This window comes from Arachis hypogaea, chromosome 16, assembly GCF_003086295.3.
Source record: "Arachis hypogaea cultivar Tifrunner chromosome 16, arahy.Tifrunner.gnm2.J5K5, whole genome shotgun sequence".
Lineage (NCBI taxonomy): Eukaryota > Viridiplantae > Streptophyta > Magnoliopsida > Fabales > Fabaceae > Arachis > Arachis hypogaea.
Genome location: NC_092051.1, coordinates 44,141,406 through 44,152,211, shown reverse-complemented (window position 1 = coordinate 44,152,211; position 10,806 = coordinate 44,141,406). Strand labels below are relative to the sequence as shown.

General features: G+C 36.9%; 1 non-coding gene across 1 annotated transcript; it reads right to left on the bottom strand.

Moving 5' to 3' along the window:
* Positions 1-3,435: 3,435 nt before the first annotated feature.
* On the bottom strand, positions 3,436-3,542 carry LOC112759987 (small nucleolar RNA R71). Its single transcript, XR_003180446.1, has one exon. It is a non-coding gene; the product is annotated as a small nucleolar RNA R71 (small nucleolar RNA).
* Positions 3,543-10,806: the final 7,264 nt, after the last annotated feature.

Genomic DNA, 10,806 nt, shown 5'->3' with positions numbered 1-10,806 from the left:
TTATCTACTACATGCATCGATACTTGCATCATATCTATACGGTGATTTTCAAATACCCATGGGCTTTGCTTTTGTTATAATTTGTCGATGCTTTGTTTATATGTTTGTTAACCTAAAATATGAAACATGTTAAGTGATGTGATATAACATCTGGTTTGGACATTTAACCAAGACGATATACACATTGCCATTTGCTAATTCTCCCTATATAGCTGTGACTTTTTTTTTAATTATTAATTGTCACTTTTAACCTATAAAGCTATAAAAATAATTGTTTAATAGACTGAATGTGTAGTCTCCAAAAAACTACATATAGTGGTTGGTAACTATGCTCATCCTTGCACACTTTTGTGCAATGTGCTTTGAGTTGACTAAAGACACCAAAGACTAATTATATGTATAAACAAAACCAGCAAAATCAGCTTTCATTTTCTTATATTTGAATGCTTAAAAAAGTAAAAAAACTTTTTGGCTAATGTATACATACTTTTATATATATGATTACTTAATATGTATATGTTGTGCTATGAGCTTTGAGTTGACTAAAGAAAAAAGACTAATTATATGTATAAAGAATACCAGCAAAATCAGCTTTCATTTTCTTATATTTGAATGCTTTGAGAAGTAAAAGAACTTTTTGGCTAATGTATACATACTTTTATATATATATGATTACTTAATATATATATATATATATATATATATATATATATATATGTCATAATGATTTTACTCCTATCTCTGTATATCCCCTTCGAAAAAACAAAATTTGATGAGAATGGACTACAAACTCTTGGTAAAAATAAATGAGTTTGAATATATATTAAAATATTTATGTGGATTCGTGCTTGGATCACTGATGAATCCATATTTGATGATGATTTTGGTTAGAATTGAATGGATTTTCATCACATAAATTCACACTTATTCCCTTAAATAGCATGCTTTTGATCTCTCCTCCCAATTTGTGCTTGATCATGAAAATATGCTCTTTTATACTTAATTTAATCTATTTTATTCTATTTGCCTTCTATTCGATACCTTGATATTGTTGCTGAGTACTTTTAGGTATGTAAGGTAGGAATGGATTGGAGAAAATGGAAGAAGAGTATGTACAGAGAAGGAAGCAAGAGAAATCAAAGGAGTGAGCTCAGAGGCGTGTGCGTGCGCACAGCTACCTGTGCGTACGCACATCCATCCAAGAAGAGCGCGTCGAGTACAGCGAGCGCGTCGCGCATCCAGCCATGTGTCGCCTAGTGTGCGTGTGCACAACTGCTTATGCGTATGCACAGGCCTGGATTTCTCACGAAGTGTACGGACGCACGCGTCTGTGCGTCCGCACAGGTGTCCGCACATGACTTCATTAAAATAGCACGTGCCTCGCAATTTGAGGGCTTTGGAGGCCTATTTCTGAAGTCTTCTAGCTCATATTGGAGGGGAGAATGAAGCCATAACATACCATATCATTTAGTATAGTTTTAGGAGTAGTAGTAGGAAGTTTTTAGTTTAGTTTTTCTCTAAGTTTTTCATCATCTCTATTAGGGTTTATATTAGAGTTTTACATTCAAGTCCCATTTCAGTTTTTGATCTTGGATTTTGCAAGCTCTCATTGTAAGTAATTTCTTGTTATTACTCTTTATAGTTACATTGTCATTACTCTTTCTTCTAATTCAAGTTATAGTTCAATTTTGCTTTTCTCTTGGAGTTTCAATTTCTTGTTGATGAATTTGATGTTCGATGTTGATTATATGCCCTCTTGTGTTATCTTTGTTGATTGAGATCAATTGTTGCTTTTAGTTTTTAGTCTTTACTCATTTTTCTCATGTTTAAGCTTTTTACCCACCAAGTGTTTGACAAAATGTCAAACATAGTTTTAGGCTAAATTGTTAGTTCTTGGCTTGGGTAAAGTGAGCAAGTGGGTTCCTAGAGTTAGAATGTCCAACATTTAGTTTCAATTCTTGGGTTGTTAATTGTTCTTGTTCCCACTAACGCTAATTTGTTGCTAAGGTAATTAGCAAGCAAATTAGGATTTGTGGGTTAAGGACACTTATGCTCATTTAACTTACTTTCCGATGTGAGAATTGATCAAGTGATACTAATCCATTATAATTGTCATAGTTGTAGTTCCAACAAGGAAAGGACCCTTAGCTCACTCCAAGCCAAGACTCCTTTTTTATGCTTTCAATCTTTTATACCTTTATATGTTGATTTCTTTTATACTTTACTTGTTTATATTACATAGTCAGTTCTTTAATCTCTTAATTGGTTCAATCACTACAATTTTGCATGTTCTTTTATTGCTTTATATGTTAATTTCTTCATTCACAACCCGTTGATCACTACAACCGGAATTACACACTCGTTGTTCTAAAGTGCTCCTAGGGAGACGACTCGGGAGTCTAATACTCTCGGTTAATTTGGTTTTGCTTGTGACATATCTTGTGAATTTCCAATTTGATCCAAGGGGCCAATTCGTTGGGTTGAGACTATACTTGCAACGTTAAATCCGTTTTCTTTGGATAACCGAGTTCCTAACCCACATGCGAATTGATCCTAGCCTCTTTCATTATCAAATTTTGGCGCCGTTTCCAAGGAGTTCACTTTATGCGCAATGAGTGCTACTATTTTGGTTGTTGTAAATATGTGAATATTGTGAATATTTGATTTTGGTTTGCTACTTGGCTCCAATTGTAGATACCATATTCCTTTTTAGTTAACTTTAGTAATCTTTGATTGTTAAGTTGGTTCTTGTTTACTTGTCTATTTTTGTTTTGCCCTTCATAATTGCATGGTTTTATTGCCTCCTCAGTTGAATGACACGGTCGCTTCCAGACCCGAGCTTGGCCACTTTTGATCCAGAAATTGAAAGAACTTTAACTTGTTTAAGGCAAGCTCGGCGCTGGCTAGCTTTTGTGGATAGTGAATCGGGTTCCCTTGAGGAGCACTCTCATTCACTATCACCAACCATCCGTGACCATCATTCTCCAATCAATGAGGAGACTATATATTCATCTGTGGGCAGTACTGAATTCTCTTTGAGTGACTCAGGTGACACCGACATGGCGGACCCACCTAGAAGAATCACCTTGAAGGAGGCCGGAGCTCCTGATCTTAACTTACGACCACTTCAAATCTTGTATCCGGCCTTAGATCCAAATTTTGAGTTCAAGTCTGGCACGATAAACTTGCTCTCCAAGTACAATAGGCTTCCTGGAGAGGATCCCTTGAAGCATCTCAAGGATTTCTAAGTTGCTTGTGCAACCGCAAGAAGACATGGGGCCGATGAAGCTGCAGTATTGGTCTTTGCCTTTCCTTTCTCTTTGGAAGGAAAAGCGAAGGTGTGGTTTTATGCTCAGACGGGTGAGGTTAGATCCAACTGGGACTTGTTACGTAAAGAGTTTTTGGAAAAGTTCTACCTTCCCCCAGAAAACAGACAAGTTGCGAAGAGAGATTTCTTGCATTGTGCAACAAGATGGGAAAACTTTGTATGAGTATTGGGAGAGATTCAAGAAGTTGCTAGAGGCTTGCCCTCATCATAGGATTGATGAGCTGGTTCTTATCAGTTATTTCTGTCAAGGAATGCATCACCAAGACAAGCTTCTCCTAGACGCCGCGAGTGGAGGTTCATTGACTAAGAACAAGACAGCTGCAGAGGCATGGGAAGTTATATCAGACTTGGCGGACTCAACTCAGCACTCAAGGGCGAGGAGCCCACAACCGAAAGCTGTGAATGAAATTTCTCCCGCCGGAGATGCTATTTTGACCAAGACCCTTGGTGAAATGACAATTATGTTGCGATAACTCATCCAAGGGCAACAAATTCCTCAAGCTTTGATAAGTGCTCAACCTCAACCTCAAAAGATCGAAGGACCACCAAGGGTATGTGGTGTGTGTGCGTGTAACATTCATTACACCGATGAGTATCCTCAGCTCCAAGAGGACACTACATTGGCGGTAGCTAACTCTTACCCACAAAAACCAAATTACACCTAAGGATCCAGCCAACATGGAGGAAACCAAAACCAAGGGTGGAGGGATAACTCAAACCAAAGGTGGAACCAAGCTCCTCAAGCTCATCCCAACCAAAACACCCAAGTCTACTACTATCAACAACCCCTAGGTCAACCACAATACTAACAACCATACAAACAACCATACCAACAACCATACCAACAACCCCCACAATCTCAACCTCAGGGGAAGTACCAACACCCACATAGTAGGCCTAGCCCTCCTCAAGTTAACCAAGCCCTTCCCTCCAATCAACCTCACATGAATGACACAATTCACACCTTCATGCAAGAACAACGAGAGTTCCACAAGAAACAAGAAGCATATATGGCTACAATAGCCGATGCCCTCTCCCGTTTGACTCTCCCTTCTCAAACCGCACAAAACACCCAACAAGCTGCAACCTCGAGTAGTTTGCCCTCCCAATCTCAACCCAATCCTAAAGGTAGCATCAACGCCATTACCCTTAGGAGCGGCACTAAATTGGATAAGAATGTTCCTATACCTACAAAGTTGAGCGAGGAGACAAACAATGAAGATGTGGGAGATGAAGTGGAGGTCATAAGGGACAAGGATGAAGGTGTTGATAAAAGCAAGGAAGAGCCACCCAAGGTCAAGGAGCCCAAGAGAAAGACTTTGCTTGAAGAGTCTTTGCCCATTCCATTCCCAACTTTAGCCAAGAAGGCCAAGAAACAAGAAGAGCTTGACCCCACTATGGTGGAAGTTTTCAAGAATGTTGAAGTCACCGTTCCTCTCTTCCAAGCAATTCAACAAGTGTCAAGATATGCCAAGTTCCTTAAGGATGTTTGCACTCACAAGGAAAAGCTTGGCAACCTCAACACAAGTCTAGTAGATGATTCTATCTCTTCCTTACTTACTAAAAAATGCAATGATCCCGGCCCATGTTTGGTCACTTGTTTGATTGGCGGGATAAAATTCATGGACTGTATGTGTGATTTGGGGGCGTGCGTGAGCATTATGCCACTCCCCATTTAAGAAAGGTTGAATTTGTCTCCCCTAAAGAGGTCCGGAGCGAGGTTTGTACTAGCTGACAAGAGTATTGTGTCTGTTGTTAGGATTGCCAAAAATATCCTAGTCAATATTCAAGGATTGCTCTTTTCAGTTGATTTTCACATATTGGAGACACCTCCCATTGACTCAAACAAGCCATCATCCATACTCCTTGGAAGACCATTCTTAAAGACAGCCCGTTTCAAGCTAGATGCACATTTGGGAGTCTACTCCTTTGAGGCGGATGGCAAGTTAGTCAAGTTTACCTTGGAGGAGTCAACAAGTCCGTTCTTGAAGCATATTCTATTTTCGGGTGCGACGTAGTTGAAGAGCAAGTCATTGAGGGTGGCAGGGAGCAAAAAGAAGAGGATGTTGCTGAGGGATCAAGTTCAAAGGATGTCACTCAACCCGAAAATGCCAAGGAATTGGAGATCTTCCTCTTTGGTGAAGTTCCCAAGTGACCAATGAAGCCATGCAAGTCCAACTTAGGACTTAAAACCAAAGTGCTTGGTGGGAGACACCCCACCATGGTGACATTATTCCAACTCTATCTCTTGTTTATAGTCTTTTGCCTTATTTGCCTTTTTTGTGATATAAGGCATAGTTTAGGTTTGATTTTGATGAACTTTGAGTTGCTCAAGTTGTATTGCATGTGGACTGTGAATTTGTGCCTATTTGAATGGTTTGGGGTTGGTATGTTGATGTACTAAGGGTGGGAACCTTGGTTTTGAAAGGAAATGAATTTTCTGAAACAGCGCCCTGTGCGTCCGCACCCACCTATGCGTCCGCACCCACCTGTGCGTCCGCACAACCCTGATTTTTCGCCATCTGTGTAGATGCACCAGCCTGTGCGTCTGCACGAGCTTTGTTATGCCCTCTGGTTGCAGCACCAGCATAGCTTGTGCATGCGCGCTGCCAATTTTTCCCTACCTTGAGCGAGCGCTCACTCGCGTGCGCCCGCATGCACTCCCTTTCATGCTCCATCTGTGCCGCCGCACAGAGGTGTGCGTCCGCATGCAACTTGACAGTCCCTTTGTTGGCAGCGAGGGAACAGCTTGTGCGTGGGCACAACCCACCCCATTCCCAGCCTCTGTGCGTGCGCACGGACCAGTGTGCGCACGCACGCGAGCCTTTGTCCTCATGCTATAAAAGAAACTCTGTGCGATCACACGTCTTCGTGCGTCCGCACGTCTTTTTGCAACCCCACTGGTCGCACCGATCGCACGCTGTGTGTGTTTGCATCTCTCCAAGTTTTCATCTCTGTGCATCCGCACAGGCCCCTGTGCGTCCGCACAGGACGCGTTCTGGGCAATAACAGGGCAACTTGCCTTGTTGAGAGGCAGCCCCCTCTTTCCTTTTTCCTCTTTACAGCTGCCCTCTCTCCCTCTTCTCTGCCTAGCCCGCCGGTCCTGGCCGTCGCCAGCCCACCACCGGCGACCTCTCTGTTTCCCCTTTCTTCCTTTCTCTTCTCTCTTTTCCTTCTTTCTTTCTTTCTCTTTTCTATATACACCACCGGTGAGCTCTCCCTCTTCCGGTGTTGCTTCTTTTTCCGGCGAACCTGACCAGTGGCTATAAGAAGTGCCATTATTTTTTCTTGTGACATATCTTGTGAATTTCTAATGTGATTCGAGGGGCCAATTCATCGGGTTGGGACTATACTTGCAACGTTAAATTCGTTTTCTTTGGATAACCGAGTTCCTAACCCACATTCGAATTGATCCTAGCCTCTCTCATTATCAATCACTAGAAATAGTTGATAGTGATTATGATTTGATTGCCAGTCTTATGTGCTTTATGACTATTTAATATTATTTATCCTACTCCATAAAACTTAGTAAGATCCTTCTTTTTGCAGCTTGTAAATTTCTTAATTGAAGTTTCTAAGTAGAGAAGAGTGTTTATGTTTTGTGCTTGTGTCCATTGGATTGGATGTCGTTTATATACAGAATGATACAAAGTGTATTTCATGCAATCCTGTATCTGTTTTGAAGGATTTAGACTACTTCATAGTACACATTTTTCTTTTTTTTTATTTATGTTGTAGCTGATTAGTCTATAACAATGAGCATTTACATGCATCGATACTTGCATCACATCTATACGGTGATTTTCAAATGCCCATGGCTTTGCTTTTGTTATAATCTATTGATGTTTTGTTTATATGTTTGTTAACCTAAAACATGAAACATGTTAAGCGATGTAATATAATATCTAGTTTGCACATTTAACCAAGACGATATACACATTGCCATATCCTGATTCTCCCTATATAGCTGTGACTTTTTTTACTTAATTATTAATTGTCACTTTTAACCTATAAAGCTATAAAAATAAATGTTTAATAGACGAAAAGTGTAGTCTCCAAAAAACTACATATAGTGGTTGGTAACTATGCTCATCCTTGCATACTTTTGTGCAATGTGCTTTAAGTTGACTAAAGACACGAAAGACTGATTATATGTATAAATAAAACCAGCAAAATCAGCTTTTATTTTCTTATATTTGAATGCTTAGAATAGTAAAAAAAACTTTTTGGCTAATGTACACATACTTTTTAATGCTTAGAAAAGTAAAAAAACTTTTTGGCCAATGTACTCATACTTTTATATATATGATTACTTAATATGTATCTATTGTGCAATGTACTTTGAGTTGACTAAAGACACAAATGACTGATTATATGTATAACCCAAACCATCAAAATCAGCTTTCATTTTCTTATATTTGAATGCTTAGAAAAGTAAAAAAAAAACTTTTTGGCTAATGCATACATACTTTTATGTATATATGATTACTTAATATGTATATGTCATAATGATTTTACTTCTATCTCTGTATATCCTCTTCAAAAAAAAAAAACAAAATTTGATGAAAATGGACTACAAACTCTTGGTAAAAGTAAATGAGTTTGAATATATATTCCTTAATAATATTTATGTGGATTCGTGCTTGGATCACTGGAAATAGATGATAGTGATTATCTCCTTAGTTTCTAGTCTTATGTGTTTTATGACTATTTAATATTATTTATCCTGCTCCATAAAACTCAGTAAGATCCTTCTTTATGTAGGTATAATCCTTGTATTGTATAGGTGGAGAAATTCCTATTAAGTCATATTATGGAAACTCAATTTGCTTGTCGTCCATATCCTCTTTTAGTGTTTTGGAATATAGCCGTAAAAAAAATATATAACTAAAATCTAATTTGATATTTCTTGAAAAATAACCCTATCTTTCCAGGCACTTTAAGTGTAGACGCATTGACTGTTGAAACCACCCTAATTTTATATTAAGCACTTTATGGTGTCTCGCCCAATAAACTGTCTTCTTTGACCACACTTTCACTTTAGCATTAACAATACTTACTTGCATTAGAAAGACATATCGTATCAGAGTGGAGAAATATTTTAATGAATCATCTTTTCATTGATAATGGCCATAAAGAGTTAGAAACCCGATGAATTTAATTCCAAATGTGTGCAAACAACATAAACATAAAATTGGATTTATTGGTGGTAGTGTATGTAAAAGCCAATGCTGCAGCATCCTTGGCTATGCAATATAATGTATCGTCTTTGCCAGCTAACCCTTTTTATTGTCTCAACTTGATCGGTTATGCCATTTGAAACTTTTAAAGATTATGCCATTAAAATGACTATCTTTGTTGCAAGTACTTTACCCCTGGTTTGATCCTCCTTCTGAAACATTTCTACCTTCATTATAAAGCTTTTAGGGTTTATGCATATAACCTACGAAAGCTGTAGCCATATTCTATCTAACAAAATTTCTTTATATTTCTTGTCACTTAGTCGAGCAATTAGTAGATATATTATTGTATTCAACTTATCCAATTTCTTTATGCTTTTGGATCCCTTGTTTTTTCCTTTTTAGTTATTCGTGAAACCTATTGAACCATCTCTAAAAATTGTATATGGGCTCTTTCATCATTGTAATTATCGAGGAAAAATTTTTTACTTAATCTGTATAAGGATCCATCAACTTTATCTTACTCAATGAGGATCATATTTTGTTAGAAAGGCATCCCTTTATGGACCTTGTCATAGAAATATATTGAAAATTTTTATTAGGACTGCTACCATAATTAGTCAGTAACATAATAGCCTATACTTTTGAACCTTATTTAGATTTCTTTATAATAATACATTTGTCCATTACGTGCAGAGAAATACAAAGTCACCAACAAATTGCTTTATATTCATAAGAAATCTATGCCAATTCAGAAATATCATCACTACATGATTTTTTTTAATCTTGAATTCACTTTCTTTTCTTAAAACTAATATAATCTTCTATTTCATTTACCTAGCATTTTTTATTATTAAAATTTCTTTCAGCACAATAATTAAACATGAATAAAGAATGAAGTTTAATTAGTAGTTTCTATTTCTTTTTCATAATTGAATCCCCACTCAAAAACTAATATGCTTTTCTATTTCATTTACCTTGCAATTTGAGAAACACACTTTTAGATATAGCTTCTCTAAGGTTAAATTTTATTTTGCACCATAATTATACATAGTTAAAGAATGAAGTTTAATTAATATTTTTTGTCCTTTATACACCATTCTATAACCCGCGTTAACTATTTTGAGTAGTCTTCTCACGCATCACACAGATGAGAAATCAACTCTAAAGTAAAGTTATATTTTGAATAATTTGGCTATATCAATAGTCGTTGTCAATATGTAAATAGTCTTTGTGAATCAGAAACTCCCATTTAGGTTATCAGTTGTATTTTATATAATGTCGAATTTGTATTAACATATAATCCATCACGTGAAAAATAAGTTCTAAAATCAATTTCTCTATCTTTTTCATCATGGATTATGTTTAAGGCATATATTCTCATTCACCATAACATAATATAAATCATACTCATATAATATAAGTCTCATTCAAAATATATTCACGATGATACATCGCTTTTTAGATATCATTGCACATAAGCAAGTCTTCTGATCCCCAAATACAGAACATCTTCCAAAACATATAGTCTATGGTTAAACATATACAACCAATATTAAATAACTTTGTCAACTTTAGTTAAAACTAAATTATCCGCATCAGATGTCTGAGACTTTTATTTTTTCCCTATCTTTCGGGTGAATCTATTGGTTGAAAGCTGGTATTCTTCATCAACAACCGAACCACACTTCAAACTGCCGGCAATCCTTTTAGCTGGTGTTTTGTATTTGAGGCTTTCAACACAGTCTTCCACAGAATCCTACACAAAGACATGCATGACAGTTCACTTAGAATATTTTTAGAACCTAAATCACATATTTTTTTATATATTCAAAACACTTGCATATACTGATCATAATTCACTCTTAAGATTAACAACATGTCTGGACATCTCCAACGTGTTGCTACCTTTATTCTCCTATTTAAAGTGAAACCCTAATCATAATTAGATATTAATGTACATTTTGATAAAAAAATTGTATGGTCTGAAAAACATATCTACTTATTAAAGTGGAATAGGTATACACGTACGGTGATGTTCATAGATGTGCTAACGTCCATTTGCTTAGGCTTTTTCTTCACAACTGTTTCTTCATCATCACACACTTTCATGACTGTGTTTTATGTTGCCACTTTTCACGTTAATTTTGAAAAGAACCATTCTATCCATCATGTTGTCCAGACTTTTAAGCTATTCGTCCTCGTTAGCACCTTGAAACCCCAACCAATAATTAGATGTATTTTTGTGTATATAATTTATACTATTTTGAAAAATAGAATTGTAACTTTAATCCCTAA